Source organism: Trichosurus vulpecula, chromosome 2 (genome assembly GCF_011100635.1).
Source record: "Trichosurus vulpecula isolate mTriVul1 chromosome 2, mTriVul1.pri, whole genome shotgun sequence".
NCBI classification, from domain to species: domain Eukaryota; kingdom Metazoa; phylum Chordata; class Mammalia; order Diprotodontia; family Phalangeridae; genus Trichosurus; species Trichosurus vulpecula.
The window spans coordinates 425,102,571-425,121,020 of NC_050574.1; the positions used below are offsets into that span (position 1 = coordinate 425,102,571).

The 18,450-nt window shown below is 39.0% G+C and overlaps 1 protein-coding gene across 1 annotated transcript in view; it reads left to right on the forward strand.

The window, feature by feature from the left end:
- The window catches only part of PPEF1 (protein phosphatase with EF-hand domain 1), a 158,727-nt gene that overhangs the window by 25,632 nt on the left and 114,645 nt on the right, over nucleotides 1-18,450 (forward strand). The window lies entirely within an intron of this gene.

The following is an 18,450-nucleotide window of genomic DNA, read 5'->3' on the forward strand; positions in this document are numbered from 1 at the left end:
TGAACTCAGGTCCTCCTGACTCCAGGGCTGGTGCTCTACTCGCTGTGCCACCTATATCTTGATTCTCAACACAGTCCTGTGAATTAGAGTCATAGTTAGGAATTCTTTCATCTCAGATTGAGGAAGGCAAAGGGGTTAATGATAGAAAAGAGAACAGTTGAGTGACAGGGGCATGGTGTTGGCATCAGTGGCTCAGAAGAGAAGGAAGAGAGCAGAGGATAGCCCACAGGGGTGCAGTTGTACTCAGAGAGAGGATAGCCCATCCCCAGACAAACCTGTTGAGTTACTATGGGGATAAAAGGGAAAAATGACTTCCTCAAATAAGATGCCATAGTGATGGAGTTGGGGCCAGGTGAGGGGGCAAGGTCTTCCTGCATGGCACAAACCAGTACAGGATTTGGAGGTTAGGGAATGGTAGCCTCCAGACAGTTATAGGGAAGAAGAAAGTCCCCTTGGAGATAAGTGCTGTGGGTCAAGTCAAGTCATAGTGGCCCTGCACTACTTACAGCTTTCCTGTGAGACAAGTTCTAAAAGCAGGCATTACCAAATATGTTTTGTTGTTTTTGTTGTTGTTTTTAAGTTTTATTTTGTTGAAAAGAACTTTGGGGATCATTTAGACCACTTCCTTCATAATTCTATTAATATTCTCTATTATGGTATTAGCTGCTTTTAAACCATGTATCATGTTGTTGACTTATATTGGGTAAAATGCTGGTTATATTTCACTTAAATTATACCTGCTATATTTAGAAATAAAATTACTATCAGCACTGGACCTCAGTTTATTCATCCATTCCTCAATTGATGGGTACCCTTTTAATTTTTAGTTCTTTGCCACCACAAAAAGAACTGTTATAAATATATTTTTATACATAGAGGCTTTTTCCTCTTTCCCTTTCATTTCTTTGGTGTATAGTCCCAGCTAAAATCCCACTTCCTGATCACCCTTCGTATCATCCTGTTTCAACAATCCAGCCAGCAGCTGACCACCAACAACCAGTTCACAGAATGCTGCAAGCCCAGATTCTTTTGATCTGCTTTACTAAGGGATTAACAATCTTACTTTAATCTAGTATACAAATATCATTCACTTTTTTATTATGAAGGCAGAATTTCTGATTTCAAAGATAATCATATATATGTCTGAATGGTTCAGAACCACAGGATATAAAGAATTCTCTAAATAGAAGGCAGAAGAATTAAAGCATTTATTCAAGTTCCAAAGTAGCAGACCCACGAACCAGTGTCCCCATTTTGATATCCTGGTCAAAAGCTTCCAGGCCCAATAAGTCCCCCTCACAAGAGTAACCAGGAGGCTACAGAAAAACATGATGGCATTAAACCAAATAATATTTGTGCTTCCCCACTCTGGTAAGAAGACTACCCACTGGCCTCAGGCACTCCCTGGTCCACACGCAGGTCAGCTCTGCTACCAGCAGCTCCTGCGTCTTCAGCTCCTTTGGCTTCGGCTTTATCTTCAGCTTCGGCTGTAGCTGTCTTTGGCTGCAACAAGTCTCAGTCTCCAAGCTGTGTTCTCTCCTCTTATAGAGATTTTGACGTCATCAAGTGTTGTCTGAATGACCAGAACTTAGGCTCTGGTGATTGGTTCTTGAGGTAGCCCCTCCCCTTAGGACTGTGGGAGGTTCACATCCACATAGGTTAGGTTAACACCTAATAGGGGTTAGAGCCTGGGGCTTAGCACTTAGCAAGACTCAATGAAATACACTGAATTACTCAAAAGAAACAAAGCCAAACTCTTCAAGGGTACTTGGTTGGACTAAGTGCTAAGAGCCCATTTTGCTTACCAACACACTTAGTTCAGGGGAAAAGCCAGTGCCCTGAACTTCAGAGCAAATACAAACAAATTACAAACATCAACAGACCAAATACAATTCATAGTTACCAAGAAAACCATCAACATCTGAGTTCAGCCAGAAGGCCCTTACAATGGCTGCCCAGAGTCCAACACCTCCAGGAGTGAGAGCCTTAAGCAGATAGCTCTGTTCCCTCTTTTTACACAGTTTCAGACATCATCAAACCATCATCTGAGTGACCAGAACTTAGGCTCCTATGGCTGGCTCTGGAGTTAGCCCTCCCTTCATTGGCCCCACCTGGAGCCCAGCCTTAGTTACCAGTTCACACCCACATAGGCTTAGCACCTAATAGATAGGGGTTGGGGCCTGGGGTTTAGCACCTAGTAAGACTCAATCAAAGACACCCAACTTAATTGATGTTAGACTCCATCCCTTCCAGGTTCCATGGCCTAACAAAAATCTAAATTAAATGGCAATGGATCCTGGAACAAATAGAACCATTGTACATTGTGATCCAATCAAGCAGGAAACTAAAACATATCATTCACAACAAAGCAAAACACATCATTCAGTGTCATTCCCAAATACTTGTTTACAATGCAAACATAATCCACCCCTAGATACCAGCAAGTTAATCTCTTCAATCAATCATTCCCCAAATACTTGTTTACAATTCAAATGTCCATCTGGTCAAAGCAAGTTAATCTCTTTAGCTAATACAGAGTGTCCAAATAAAGTACTTCTTCAGCATCACATTGCCATTGCAGGCTTTTTCCCAGTACCCTCAGACATGGGCATGCTTTAGTTAGGAAAGTCCTAAAGCAAACAAACAGAGCTCTCTTGGGGATGTCTCCTTCTCCCCAAACTGCTGTTCCAGGCTTCCACTTGGAACCAAAGTCCCAATTCAAAGAAAAGTCCAAACAAAGTTCTGTTGGGGGTCTGTTCTCCCTGTACTGTTCCAGTCCCGGCTTCCAAGTCCTGAGGGGTGGCTGGGCAACAAAGCCAACAGTGTGGGGTCCCTGGGGATCCAAGGCACTTCCCCCACCCCACCATAAACAAATCTACCCCTCCCTTCTGGGTCCCAAATGAGGAGGGCGGGGAGGGGACTGAGCAGGCCCAGGGGAGGCAGCACAGAGATACACTTAGCTCCTTGCTGCAAAGTTTCCATCTTGCCCCAGGGCTGAATTCCAAGCTCCTGGGTTCCAATTTGGGCTGGCCACACCTGGCTTCTGCCTGACCTCTCCTGGCTTCTGCTGCATTTTAGGTGATTCTCCACCTTTACGCTCACCTCACCAAAGTCAGCTCCAAGGTAGCTCAGCTCTTTCAGCTTTCCGAAGTTCCCATGCAAGCAGTTCTCCACCCCATCTGGGTTAATATGTAGGCAACCACCGTCAGCTTTTTCTCTCTCCTCACAAGCTGCTCCCGCCAAATCTGCACAAAGGCCATTCTCTGCTTTTTCTCTGAGGTCTGTAGAAAGGCTGTTCTCGGCTCCTGTTTCAAAACTCCACATACAATGTAGTCTCAAAATATTCACCCTTTCAGCACAGTCCTGTGGGGCCAGGCTTATCAACTTAATCCGTGGGAAGGAGGGATTATCTTCCAGGGGCCCTGCTCTGGGCTCCTGGGAAACCACCAGCCTGTTTTCCTTCATGCTTTTGTGAATCCTAGGGTTCCACAGAACCATAGCCACCCCAAATACAAAGAGCAATCCAAAAACTGGGAAACATTAATAAGAGAGACCTAAAAAATATTCAGCATTTGTTTTAACTTTTTAATTGAGTAAAGATTAATATCATCCACAAATTATTGAACAACTTAATATACTTATTATGAAAATTTTTTATTAATTGTAAATGATACATATATCTCTAATTATCCTCTTGAATACTTATAAAGGCAGTATTTCTGGGTAAGTTTTAAAAAGTAATTTACTTTCATTAGTAAAATAATTCTTTTGAAATACTTGAGGAGATGAATAGTACAACAGGAACTGATATTTGTAAATATTTTTGTGCCTTTGCATAGGCTATCCCCAGTCAATCCTCAACTTTAGAGGGGGTAAATTTCCTAGAAAATGACATAAAAGTAAAAAACTTGTATGTTGATACCTTGAACTTAAGGGAAATGGGGTTTAGGTTCCCACCAACCACCAAAAACTTTAATCTTTTGCTAGAGATTGCATAAAACACACTTTTCTGCATACAATTCTTTATAGCAAAACATAAATTCTAATAATATGTACTCTTCCTAACACAGTAGCTGTGAAATAACCCATAAAATGAAGTACCCAAAATAAAATTGGTAACTTGAAAAACTTTTTTTCTCACTTGTGATTTCCTAGAATTTTGTATTGTTTTGGCCCAACACTGCAATTAAAAAAAATGACATTGATTTCAGACAGTATTCACTTTTCATAACACATGAAATTTGCACAGCAAATAACATTCTTAAAACTAAAACTTTTTTTAATCTGAGTCTTACCTTCTGCTGTGTCAGATGGCTGTATGAGGGTCTTGGGCTATTTATTATACTGCTGTAAACCTCTCAACCTTGGTTGCCCTCTGAAACCCAAGGGAGAGATTGCTGGGACTTTAGTTGCTATCAGAAGACACCAAGACTGGCGAGGTCCGGACATCATGATAGAGCCCAAAGGACTTGCACTGCACTTAGGGGCATAATTGCGACATAAAACCTGAGATTTAAAGGTAAACAATGAAAATATGCAACGATTGCATGGGGATTTCTTTACAAGGGTAGGGTGAACAAGACTAATGAACCACCTACCAGGATACCAGCTACTCCACAAATGTGTGTTGACCTCTCACTTTATTCTCTACTGCACATCATAGCTAAGAATGTGTGTGGTTGCCAGTGCAAAAGAAAAAATGAGGTTACTAGTAAAATCATGGGAATGCTTGAAGTTGAGAAAGTTAAACACTCTAGTATCGTACTTCCCTTGAGGATAGGAGCTGCACTTTCAGTGCTTAGAACAGTTTCTGAAGCAAGGTAGGTACTTACTAAAAGCTTGTTGACTGACTGAATGTCATTTTAAGTGGCTTGCTTTTTTCTTAGTAACACAAAATATCAGCTAGCATGTACGGAACACAGTTCTATAGAACAACTAGTTGAAAATAAAAGATTCAACCAATTTTTTTATCTGTATGAAATCAAATTACTGGCTTGACTGTTTTTGTTTTTGTTTTTTTTTTTGGTACTAAATAGACTATTTGTTTTGATAATGTAAGGATCTATTCTAAGACCTCCTTTGGAACTATTGATGTAACTCAGGCTCACGATTTATGTGGGATAAGATATCTTGATATAGTAACTGGAATGGTTCATTGCTCTATTTATAAGATTTATGAACTTTAAAATAGAACTTTAAAATAGAACTTTAAACTTTAGAACTTTAAATAGAACTTCAAAAATGTATAATCCTCATCATATGACTCAACACATATTCATTAAGGTTTTGGTAGTTACTGCTCTCATTTGTATTATTAATACTTTTCCTTTGTTATAGTGCTTTATACTTTCCAAAGCTCTTTGATTTCCATTATTCCATTTCATTCCTTCAACAACAGGATTTGTAGTTAGGAAGATTTGAGTTTTAAATTTTTCACTGATGCTTAACTAGCTTCATGATGTAAGTTTCTTAACCTCTCTGAACCACACTTTCTTCATCTGTAAAATGGAGTAATGTTGCCTGTAGTAATAACAACTTCATGGTGTATCATGAAGTTCAAATAAGATAATGTATTTATTTATTTGCCAGTTTATTTTATTTTTGTATAATAACAACATTTTATCTTTTATAAATATTTTTATTTTTTTCCAGTCACATGTAAAGGTAGTTTTCAACATTCATTTTTATAAGATTTTAAGTTCCAATTTTTTTCCCTCCCTCCTCTCCCACCTCTCCAAGATGGCAAGCAATCTGATATAGGCTATGCATGTACAATCATATTAAATATATTTCCACATTAGTCATGCTGTGAAAGAAGAATCAGAACAAAAGGGAAACACCATGAGAAAGAAAAAACAACAAAAAAGAGAAAATAGTATGCTTTGATCTGCATTCAGACTCCACAGTTCTTTCTCTGGATGTGGACAGCATTTTCCATCATGAGTCTTTTGGAATTGTCTTAGATCATAGCATTGATGAGAAGAGCTAAGTCTATCAAAGTTGATCATCTCATAATGTGGCTGTTACTGTATACAATGTTCTCCTGGTTCTGTTCACTTCACTCAGTATCAGTTCATGTAAGTCTTTCTGGGTTTTTCTGAAGTCTGACTGCTCATCATTTCTTATAGCACAATAGTATTCCATTACATTCATATTCTACAACTTTGTTAAGCCTTTCTCCAATTGATGGGAATTCCATCAATTTTCTCAATTTTCAATTCTTTGCCACCACAAAAAGAGCTGCTATGAATATATTTGAACATGTGGGTCCTTTTCCCTTTTTATGATCTCTTTGGGATAAAAGCCTAGTAGTGATATTGATGGATCAAAGGGTATAGTTTTTGGGGGACCATAGTTCCAGTGGTTGGAACAGTTTACAACTCCACCAACAATGCATTAGTGTTCCAATTTTCCCACATCTTCTCCAAAATTTATCATTTTCCTCTTGTGTTACATTAACCAATCTGATAGGTATGAGGTGGTACCTCAGAGTTGTCTTGATTTGCATTTCTCTAATCAATAGTGATTTAGAGCATTTTTTCATATGACTTTTACTTCATCTGAAAACTGCCTGTTCATACCCTTTGACCGTTTATCAACTGGGGAATGATGTGTGTTCTTATAAATTTGACTTGGTCCTCTATATACTTTAGAAGTGAGGCCTTTATCAGAGACCTTGGCTGTAAAAATTGTTTTACCAGCTTTCTGCTTTCCTTTTAATCTTGGTTGCATTGGCTTTGTTTGTGCAAAACCTTTTAAATTTAATAAAATCAGAACTATCCATTTTGCATTTTGTAATGTTCTCTTATCTCTTGTTTGGTAATAAATTTTTCCCTTCTCCATAGATCTGACAAATAAACTATTCCTTGCTTTCCTAACTTGCTTATGGTATCACTCTTTATGTCTAAATCATGTACCTATTTTGACCTTATCTTGGTATATGGTATAAGATGTTGGTCTATGCCTAGTTTCTGCCATACTATTTTTCAACTTTCCCAAAAGTTTTTGTCAGACAGTGAGTTCTTATCCCAGAAGCAAGAGTTTGTGTGTTTCTCAAACGGTAGATTACTATGGTCATTGACTACTCTGTCATGGGTACCAAATCTATTCTACTGATCTACCACTCTATTTCTTAGCCAGTGCCAAATAGTTTTGATGCTTGCTGCTTTATAATGTGGTTTTATATCTGGTATGGCTAGGCCACCTTGCTTTGCATTTTTTCCCCTTTAATTCCCTTCATATTCTTGACCTTTTGTTCTTCCAGATGAATTTTGTTATTATTTTTTCTAGCTCCATAAAAGAATTTTTGGTAGTTTGATGGTATGGCACTGAATAAGTAAATTAATCTAGGTAAGCCTGTCATTTTAATTATATTAGCTCAGTCTCCCATGAGCAATTAATGAGATAATGTATTTAAAATGCTTTGGCTCCACTTTCCTTCCTTTCCCATCTTGATCCCTCAGTGAACGAGTTCCACTCTAGACTGTGCTCTTGAGACCCTTAGCCCTTATCCTAATACCAGTCTTGCCATGCCAACTCTCAACCTCATTCCTACAAATATGGTGTTCAACAAAACTAGAGAAAATCATGGGACTATGCTGACTGGGTTCACTACGAATTTGTGGCATAATTTCAACCGGTCCTTTGCTGTGGCAGGGCAATCCCTTTACACGTCTTTAATTAACTATCACACTGGCTTTTCCATACTTTTTGATCACTTCTTAAGCCTCTTCTTCCTCTGTCCCTAGCCTCTAAACTGAGAATCTTGTCTCATCTTTAACTAGAAGGATTTAAACCATTCAGTGATAGTTCCCTCTTTTCCTTTCCTCACCTCACATAACACCTGTGCCTTCTGCAGCTATTTCCCTCTTCACCCCTGTTTTATATAAGGTAACCTTCTACAAGGTAAATCTGTCTACATGCTCAAACGACCCCATTCCATCCTGTCTTTTCCAGCAGATTTTTCCCGCTGTCATCCCATTTCAATTATGTTCACTCTCTCCTTGTCTAATGGATACTTCCCTACTGCCTACAAACACGCCTAAGGCTATCTGCAATAGGTTCCTTCACTTCTTTTCCTTTCAGTGTCAATTTTACCTTCTTAATATTTCTCATATATTCTCCTTTCTCTCCTAGGACACTGCCACCAACCTGGTACAGACCCTCATCACTTCACTTCTATTCTTCTGGATTAGCGTAATAGCTTGCTGATTGGTTTTCTTGACACCAGTCTCTCTCCACTTCAGCCCATCCTCTACTTAGATGCCAAATTGATCTGCCCATGTCACTCCCACCCTCTTTCTCCACTCATTAAATCCCAGTGGTTCCCTATTACCTCCAGGATCAAACCTGTTTGATATCCAAAGTCCTCCTTAACCTGCCTCCACCCCTTCCCATTGGCTCCTTACACCTTACACCCTCCACACTACCATGTACTCTCCAGTGACACTGCCTTCCTTGCCTTTGAACAAGACACTCCATCTCTTGATTGTGGTCATTTTCACTGGCTCTCTCTCATGCATGGAATGCTCACCCTTATTATTTCTGCCTGTGGCTTTCTTGCCATTCTTGAAAGTTCCAGCTAAAATCCTACCTTTTATTGAAAGGAAAGATTATCTTTTCCTGATCCCTCTTAATTTCAGTGCCATTGAGACCATTCATCATGAGCTCTTTCTTCTCTCCTATGCCTTCTGCCACTCTCCTCTTTGACCATGTCCCTCCCCTGCTTCTTGCAAGGCTAACCTCTCTATTTGCACAAATGATTTCATTCCATCCCATCTCTTCCAACACATTGTCCTCTCTGTTATCTTCATTTTATTGCTTATTTTCATTCTCTCCCTGTCTACTGGCTCATTCTCTACTGCCTATAAACATGCCTGTGTCTCTCCTAGCCTCAAAAAATCATTTGATTCTCTCATCTCCACTAACTATTTTCCTGTATCTCTTCTGCCCTCTGTGACTAAACTCCTTAAGAAGGCCATCTATCATAGGTGCTTCCACGTTGTTTCCTCTTACTCTCTTCTTAAACCTTCACACTCTGCCTTCCAATTTCATCATTCCACTAAAACTGCTCTCTCCAGAGTTACCAATGTTCTCTCAATTGCTAATCCAATGGATTTTTCTCAGTCTTTACTCTCTTTGACCTCTCTGTAGTCTTTGACACTGTTGATCACTCTAAAGTTTTTGGGGTGCCACTCTTGCTCCTAGTTCCTACCTATCAAACCTCTCCTTCATAGTCTCCTTTGCTGGATCTTCATCCAGATACACATTCTCTGTAGGTGTCCCATAGGATTTTATCCTGGGCCCTATTCTCTTTTCCCTCTATACTACTTCACTTTGTGATCTCATCACTCCTGTGAATTTAATTACTGCATCTGTGTTGATGATTCTCAAATCTACCTTTCCTGCCCTAACTTCTCTGCTGACCTCCAATCTTAGATCACCAACTGTAACATTGCAACAGCAGCATCTTGAACTGGATGTCCAATAGGTATTTTATACTCAGCATGTTAGACATTATCTTTTCCCCTAAATCAGGCCTTGAGGCCACATGTGGCCCTCTAGGCCCTCAAGTGTAGTCGTTTGACTGAATCCAAACTTCACAGAACAAAGTGTTCTGCCCTAAACCCTTCTCCTTCTCCCCCATCTCTAACTTTACTATTATTTATGAGGGCAATATAATCCTCCAAGTCACTTAGTCTCCCAACCTTGACTCTTCCCTCTCAGTCTAGAGAAGAGTCATCCTTGATTTTTCTCTCTTACACCATTTCAAATCTGCTGCCAAATGTTATCAATTTTATATCTGTAATATCTTTAATGTATGCTCCCTTCTCTCCTATGACACTACCACCAGCCTGGTGCAGACCCTCATCACCTCTTTCCTGGACTGTTGCAATAACCTGCTAATTAAGTCCATCCCCTTATATCTCTCCCTGCTCCAGTCCATTCTCTGTTTAATTGTCAAATTGATCTTCCTGAAGTTCACCTTTGACTATGTCCCCCCCCACCCCTACCAACTCAACAAATTATAGTGGTTTCTCATCACCTCCAGGATCAAATATACAACCTTCTGGTATTTAAAGTCCTTCACAATCTGTCCTCACCCCACCTTTCCAGTATTTTTATACTTTACCACCCACCACATATTCTTCAGTCCAATGACATTGGCCTCCCAGATTTTCCTCAGATAAGACATTCTGTCTCCTGACTCTGGGCATTTTCACTGTCTGTCTCCCATGTATAGACATCTGTACCTTCTGGCTTTTTTTCAAGTCCCAACTCAAATCCCATCTTCTGCAGGAAGCCTTTTCCAATTCCTTTTAATTATAGCATCTTCTCTCTGTTAATTATGTCCTATATAGTTTGTTTGTACATATTTGTTTGTTTGTTGTCTCTGCCATTTGACAATAAGCTCTTTGAGAACAGAACTTTGCCTTTCTTTGTATTCCCAGCACTTAGCACAGTATGTACTTAATAAATGGTTGTTGATTGACTGATACAGCTTCTTCCTCCTTTTTTCTTTAAAAAATATTATTTGTCATATGGTATGGGTCTCTTGGAGAGGAGAGCAATACTTTGTAGTGGGAGAAATTCTCATGATGTAATAAAAGGATGTCAATAAAATTTAGTTTTTAAAAGAGCATACATAATAATCACAGATCTAACCTAATAAAACTGTTTTTAAAGTCCCTTGTCTTCCAACAGTGTTCTCTATTTCATTGATGTATAAATTAAGTATGGACTAGCAACTAGACTATGGTTTTTCATCATTTGTGGTCCTTGTCTTTCTTTAAAAAAATTTATCAACCTGTTTTTACTTCATTTTCAAATACCTCCCAAACTCCTTCCTTCCCAAGTATGCTACCCTTGTCACAAAGAATAAAAAAGGAAAAAAATGCTTCTGCAAAAATAACCAATACATCAACTGAGTATGAGAGTATATGGGATGGTTTATTTTCCTTGTCCCTTTGTAAAGAAGGGAGGGATGTTCATTTTCTCAATAGGGTAGAACTTGGTCATTCAGTATCTTCTTTTTGTTTATGTTGTTGTATATATTTACTTATTTATATTTGTGTCTAATGGAAGCCATATCTAGGGTGGGGGGGAGGGAAGAAAAAAAGAAAAGAGAAAAACAAGAAATTTGCATGATAACTTTATTATATGTTTAAGAGGAATAGCAAGTTATATATGATAGATGTGCAGTTTCATGTGCAATCATCTTTTTATTATATTGTGTTATGGAAATGCTTGTTTTATTCCATAAATTAAAAATAAGATAAATAAAAATTTTTAAAATCATAACTGTGAATGCGAATGGGATGAACTCGCCCATACAATGGAAACGAATAGCAGAAGAGATTAAAAATCAGACTCCAACAGCATATTGTTTATAAGAAATAGGTCATGCCAGATTAATTTTATTTCTTTTTTTCTTTTTGACAGGGATACTAAACTCAAGGGTAGATTGTAGATTTGTTTTAACTAGAATTTAGGGAAGTAATTGTTCAATCATTTAAAATTATTATTCTTGTGAAAAAGATGGAGAGATATGGACTAAGTGATAGCACAATTAAATGCACTTGGAATTGGTTGAATGACTGGACTCATAGAGTATGTTGTTAATGCTTAATGTCAGCTTAACAGGAGGTATTTCATAGTATATGTTCTTGGACTTATACTGTGTAACTTTTATATCAGTAACTTGAATAAAGGTATAGATGTCATCACATTTGCAGATGAGGCAAAAACAGAAGAGAGAGCTCAAGCAATGGATGACAGAGCTAGGAATCAGAAGATACTGACTGGGAAATTAATCTAAGATTCTGAAACTCCATAGGGAGAATTGTAAAATCTTACACCTGGTTTCAAAAAACATTCACAAGTGTAGCATGAAGGAGGAGTGGTTAAATAGCAATGTAGGAGAGTGTAGAGCATGTGCCTACTTCTATGCAAGCCTATGGACAACAGTTTGCAAAAGCTCTGGGCGTTTTAGTGGACTGTAACCTCTCTATGAATCAGCAATGTGATGTGCTAGTTTTAAAAAAACTAATGTGAATTTGTGCTGTATCGAAAAAGGTGCAGTTTTTAAGAATAGAGAGATGATATCCCTTAGTACTCTGGTCTGATATTATATTTAGTTCTGATTGTCGCAGTTTAAGAAGGGCATTGATAAGCAGGTGAGAATACAGAGGAGGGCAACAGGGAAGGTCAAAGTTCGTAGTATATGAGGATTGACTGAAGGCACTGTGGATAGTTAGCCTGAATAAGAAAATCTCAGGGAGGACATGATAGCTGTGCAAGTAAGCACAGCTTACTTAGGGCTTTCGTGCGGAAGCAGAATTTGGCTTGTTTTGTTTGCCCCAGAGGGTAGAACCAGAAGCAATTTGTGAAAATTTAGACTTGATGCCAGGAAAAAATACTTTCTAACAAATAGTTGACTAGGAGTGAAATGGGCCACCTCGGGAGTTGCCAAGTTCTCCCTCATTGGAGGTCTTCAAGAGGAAGAGTTTAGATAACCACCTGCTGGATATGTTACAATGTGTATTACTTTTGGGTATGGGTTAGGCTTTAGACCAAATGCCTTCCAAAGTCCCCCTCACCTCTAAAATTCTGTGATTCTATAATTAGAATGATTAAACTCAGAACTATTAAACTCCCTGAAAATGTTTTCAAGGCTAATATACCAGCCATAGCTAGAGATTCACCACGCCCTCTAATCCCCATGATGTGGAAGGGATAACTGTACAGAGGAATTGAGTCTTCATACGGAGAAAATCAGCTAGGTGGCATAGTAGATAGAGCAGTAGGCCTGAAGTCAGGAAAATTCATGTTCTTGAACTCAAATCTGGCTTCAGACACTTACTAACTGTGTGACCCTGGGCAAGTCACTTAACCCTGTTTGCCTCATCTGTAAATGAGCTGGAGAAGGAAACGGCAAACCACTCCAGCGTCTTTACAAAGAATGGGACATGACTGAAAAAGAACAATGGCAACCATGGACTAAAATCTTCTGACTCTTCACAAGTGAAACATTGCCTTTTTGTGGGAGGAACAGCAGAGAAGGAGGTTGTATAATTGGGGAGAGAGGAGATAGCAAACAGAGAAGAATGGGTAATGCTTCCTTACTGAAAACATGATTGAGCAGTGGGAAGAAGGAATAGCGATTCCCTTTGTCTGTCATCAAGAGAGGGAGGTGTAGGAGAATGAGTTGGAGGGAGTAGAGGGGTCTGAGTGTCCCTATGGATCTGTAGCGATGTGAGGGAGGGGTTGTCTCAATGGGGACTTTGTGATGGGTTTAATATGGGGAAAAGTGTACATTGGGAGGCTGTCTTTTCTAAGAGACTGCTGTACCTCCTTGGGTAGTGTCCCTCCCTAGAAGAGACACATGAGTTTCCAGGGGCAGCCAGCACCCAGAATAGCTGACTGGTGGGGGGAAGCATAGAGACAAGGGCGTGATAGCAAGACCTTGATAATGGAGACTGACCACACAGAGGACAGGGGAAGGGCACAGGCCACAGTATCTGGGAAACTGGGTAACTCCTGCCAGGCAGAGCTTCAAAATAACATTACTTTTCTCTTCAAATGATATATCAAATAGTGAGGCAGAGCACAAAAAAAAGCATGAGACAAGATCTACAAAGGCAGTAACATAGAAATTGGATAGAAGAGAGAGCTTTGCTTCATGAGGAACAGAGAGAATAAAAAAAGAACAAGGAAGGGCCTAGTACATGAATCAGAAGAAAAAATTTTAGAATAGACTAGAAAGGAAGAAAAATAATGAAAAGAACAGAGTGATGGAAATTTTTTTTAACAAAAGGACACAGTAAGAGAAAGATACAAAAATAAGAGGTTGGAAGGAGGAAAGATTTTGAGGGCAAGGAAAGAGAAGGGACAAGAGAGGAGAAGAAATAGTGAAGTAAATGAAACAAAGATTACTTCGGCCAAAGTGTGTAGAATGAATTAGATGCAGCAGACACTCAAGGCAGTTAGACCAGTTGGGAGGAAATTGCAATAAGTCAACAGGGGGTAATGGGAGACTGAACTACAATTTTAACAGGGGGCATGTGTGTGATGGATGAAATTTTTTGAAATGATTTGTGAGCTTTTGCAGAGAATTGATAGGACTTCATGTTGTATTTATCGGTAGTGAAGTTTAGGGTTGGCAAAGAAGCTTGAAACCTCAGTGACTGGGAGAATGGTGGTTCCATTAGCAGAAATTCAGAAATCTGGAAGAGGTGCAGGGTTTTGTTTATTTTAGGGAAGATAAGTTGTTTTAGATATAACTTTGAGGTTTTATGGGATATCCAGGTTGGAAATGATTAGTAAGCAGTTAAAAATTAAGATCTGGAGTTTATGAAGGGGATAAAGTTTGGAAATAAAAATTTGGCAACCATCCCCATAGGGACAATAACTTGTGCCATAGAGCAGCAAAAACATTAAGAGAAAGAAAAGAAGACCAAAGATATAACTTCGTGGAATTCCCACATTTAGAAATAAAGTCTTTCAGTCTTAGCCATATTTCCTAATGTCTACGCTATTTTCTAACTGTTGGAAGTGAATTGGTGACTTAGGTAATCACATTTTGTTTAGTCATGTCTGAATCTTCATGACCCTATTTGGGGTTTTCTTGGCAAAGATACTGGAATGCTTTGTCATTTCCTTTTCCAGCTCATATTACAGATGAGGAAACTGAGACAAATAGGGTTAAGTGACTTGCCCAGGGTCACACATCTAGTAAGTGTCTGAGGCCAGATTTAAACTCAGGAAGATAGGTCTTCTTAACTCCAGGCCCAGGGATCACCGAGCCCCCAGCTGACCTAATCATTATTAGAATTAGAAAATCTAATCCTTTTCAAATATTTGACCATTCCCGAATTTAAGCCTTTGGTTATAAAATACTACCAAACACCATTAAAATGATATCTTGGAGAAAAATTATAACTCTCTTCTTGCCATCTGTCCTGCAGAAGAACTCTCTGGACCTCTGGACCTCCAGAGACCATGCCCTTTGGTTTTTGCCCTTTAGCTTTGGAACTTTTTCCTGGGGCCTGTGCTTTCCCAAGTGGTGAATTCATGAATTCATGCTTATGTGGCTAGATGATCCATTGCAACTAACTGGCCTCCATCATGCTTCATGTCTATGTCATTGCTCTTCATCAGCTATGATGGATCACGCAGAGCCCAAGGGTTCAAACACAGTCCTTTAACTAAGGAAATACAAAGAGATCAAAAGAAGAGGGAACGACTATTTTTATGGCAAAAAATATAGCAATTCTTTGTTGTAGCACAAAGAACTAGAAACAAAAGAAGTCCTATCAAATGGGAAATGACTGAACAAATTATGGTATATAAATGTAATGGAATGTTATCAAATTATAAGAAATATTGAAATGGATGTTTTTAGAGAAATCTGGAAAGACCTGTATAAATGAATAAAGAGTGAAGTGAGAACCGAAACAATTTAAACACTAGCACAACTTTGTAAGGAAAAACAATTATGAAAGACTTAAAAACCGATAAGTGCAATGATCAACCATGACTCCACAGTATCGATGATGAAATAAATTACTCCACTCTTGACGAAGTTGATGGACTCAAGGTGTAGCATGAGACTTGTTTCCGGATAAAAAGCCATTTGTGGATTTGTTTTGCTTGACTATGACTATTTGCTATAAAGGTCCTATTTTTCTTTTTCACTTTTGGGAGACTGGAAAAAGTAAAAGAAGTCAACGATAATATTGCCAAAAGAAGAAAGAGAGTCACTTATTTAAATATTTAGTATTTAAATAATAAATAAAAATAGTTCGATTTAAATTAAAAAGCACCTAAAAGAAAATGAACAAAAGAGAACAGAAGGGAGATCAGAAGAGGGCATAGACAAGCAGAAGAGCTTTGAAGTGGCAAGAGTCAGGAAGGCTTATCTTCGTGATTTCAAATCTGACCTCAGAAACTTACTAGTTAGGTGACCTTGGGCAAGTCACTTAATCCTGATTGCCCCTATTTCCTCACCTGTAAAATGAGCTGCAAAAAGAAACGGCAAACCACTCCAGCATCTTTGCCAAGAAAATGCCCAAAGGAGTCACAAAGAGTTGGAAATGGCTAAAATGACCAAGCAGCTACAACAACAAAACTGAATTTATTATGTGTGTATATAGCGTGTATCTATATCTATTTTAAAACATGCTATACACAGTAGAAATTTGCAATTTCACATGTAATCATCTTTTTCTGTCCTACTTTGTGCGTTCATCTGCTCTTTTGGGGACATTTGTTTCATGTAGAATAAAAAAGAAAGGAGAAATGTCCATCAAGTTTGTCAATTAAAAGATCATTGGTGACTTTTAAGAGAACAATTTCAGTTGACTAATAGCATTGGGAACTTGCTGGATTGATTAACTTGGAAGCGGGTTTCTAGTGGAGTGTCCCAAAGATTTGTCATAGGCCCTGTGCTAAATGATATTTTTGTCAATAACTTGGATGAAATGCTTATCAAATTTGCTGATGGTGCAAAGTTGTGAGGGGCAGCAACACATTACATGACTGAGCCAAGATCCAAAAACATTTTGATGAGCTAGAATGATTACCCTGTTGTAACAGAATGAAATTTAATAGAGATAAATGTAAAGGCCACTACATTTGGATTCAAAAAGTCTGCTTTACAATGGGAAGGGGGAGGAGGTGTGGGTAAACAATAGTTCTAGCTGATTGTAAGCTCAATAGACAACAACAGTACACCATAGCAGCTCAACAGGCTAATGATGACTTACATCTCATTAGGCGGGACATTGAATGAGGACGAGAGGTGTCCTTCGTAGACACTGCATTTAATTTTGAAAGCCATGATTTAGGAAGGATGTTGAAATGGCAGCTCTGTCCAGAAGAGGCTTTAAGGCAGAGAGAAGACTGGAGAACGTGTGAAATGAGCATTAGTTGAAGAAACTGAGAATTGTTATCTACTCTGGAGAAGATTTAGTGGGGACGTGATAGCTGAATTCAAGTATCTTAAGGGCTGTCATGTAGAATACTTTTAAGGGTAGAATTAGAAAAAATATAAGTTGCAGAGAGGCAATAATTAGAGGTAACCCAAATTGAAAAGGGCTGTAGTGGATTCGCTGTCACTTCCACTCAAGTGGAAACTTGATGACCACCTGTTGAGAGAATTTCTATATATAATATATGCAATCCACACAGAGCAGAAGTTCTCTCAACAAGTGCATATACACACAGAGTTCTCACTTTATGTAAGTGGACCATTTTGTAAAGAGATTTTTATGTAATGTTAATATGCCCACAGATGTGGGGAATGGAGGGAGGCAGGAAGGAGGGGGCTGGCTGGTTCGACACATGGGGGTCAGTTACGGAGAAATGAGAGCAGTAGGAGAAACTTAGGACTAGCCATGTGGTGGTCTGCCTGAACCAAGAGGAAGAAGGAGGAGGCCAGACACATTGACACAGACACAGAGAGAAAAGGACAGGTGACACATGGGGTGGAAGACAGATAATGGGTATCTGAACTCAGAGGGAAGACAGATAGATACTCCAGGTGGACACCTGGGTGGGAAGGTGGAGCAGGGCAAAGGTCTCATGTCAAGCGCCAATCTGGCAGCAGTGGCTGTTCTTCTGCTTTTACTCGGAAGGTTTTTAAAAAATTTTTTGGGGCAGTGGTGGTGTTGATGTGTGTTGCAGAGCAAGGAGCAGGAGTAGGGACAGAGGGAGGAGGGGAGAGAGAGGGAGAGAGAGAGAGAGAGAGAGAGAGAGAGAGAGAGAGAGAGAGAGAGCGAGCAACGTATTGTACAGTAAAGTTAGCATGGGTGTTTTTTGGAATATGGATTTCTTTCAGAATTCTTTATGTAAAGTCAAATTTTCATAATGAGAATTTAGGTAAAGCAAGAGCTTTTTCAGTCTATTAGTGGACTATGTGCTAGTGTCCAATGAGTCTTTCTATGGTAACAAAGAACTTGTTTGTTGAATTGAAATGAAATTAAATCATAGAATCATAAATTGGAATCTTCAGAGACCATCCTGTCCAAACCATACCTGAGCAGAAATTCCCCTCAACAAGCGGTCATCAAGCTTCTATTTGAGCGGAAGTGACAACAAACCCAGTACGTATTTTACAGACACTATATATTTTGTATTTATAGACATAGTCACATAGAATGGCTCTCTGAGATGAGTAGACAATTAATATCAATAGAAGTATTGGAGTACCGAACACTTGTGTTCCAGTATCCTGCTTATCATTTGCTATGTGTTACTCAGTTACTTGATGTTGTAGTTTCTTGACAAGAGAAACAGTGATTCAGACCTTATGTTTATCTCATAGGGACTTCTGAAAGTTTTAATGAAATGGTAGACATCGCATGCCTTTCTAGCATTAGACGAGATACTTAGGGAGGTAACTTTCTCAGGCCACTGGGGTACTATTTGGTACACTGTAGCACTGATACA